This window comes from Octopus bimaculoides, chromosome 10 (genome assembly GCF_001194135.2).
Source record: "Octopus bimaculoides isolate UCB-OBI-ISO-001 chromosome 10, ASM119413v2, whole genome shotgun sequence".
NCBI lineage: Eukaryota > Metazoa > Mollusca > Cephalopoda > Octopoda > Octopodidae > Octopus > Octopus bimaculoides.
This window is the reverse complement of record NC_068990.1, coordinates 40,122,204-40,122,988: the sequence shown is the minus strand read 5'-3', so window position 1 is coordinate 40,122,988 and position 785 is coordinate 40,122,204.

Here is a 785-nt window from a genome sequence, read left to right as displayed (position 1 = left end):
ATATATCTGACTATGTGTTATTTAGTGATAGTGTCTCTGTTACTGAGTGTTTGTACAAACTTCATTTCACATTTCTTCATAGCAATCATCTTTTGGAAATATTTCTTGTTGTGCGACCACTGCTGAGTTATTCAGCGTTCATACACCTGTGCCTTGCTTTAAAAACGTCTTAACAAGAATGGGAATCAGAGTGAGCTGACATTGAAAAGACTTATTAAATTCATATTGAAATGACAAAATATCATGAAAGCCTTTTAATGGCCAAATATAACATAATATTAATTGTGTGCTTGCTTTAGGTAAGATATCCGGCTCCATAGTGTAGAGCATAAGTTACTAGTAAAATTGGGAGGCAGTAACTGGGTTTCAAATCTCGGTTACAAGCATTTCACTTTTCATGCTTCCGTCTAAGTTATGAATGTCAAACTTTTATTTCACTTTTTCCTTGAATATATATATATGTGATTGAGTAACTTTATGTTTGTTGTTGTTGTTGGCACTCCGTCGCTTACGACGTCAAGGGTTCCAGTTGATCCGATCAACGGAACAGCCTGCTCGTGAAATTAACGTGCAAGTGACTGAGCACTCCACAGACACGTGTACCCTTAATGTAGTTCTTGAGGATATTCAGCGTGACACAGTGTGACAAGGCTGACCCTTTGAATTACAGGCACAACAGAAACAGGAAGAAAGAGTGAGAGAAAGTTGTGGTGAAAGAGTACAGCAGGGATCACCACCATCCCCTGCCGGAGCCTTGTGGAACTTTAGGTGTTTTCGCTCAATAA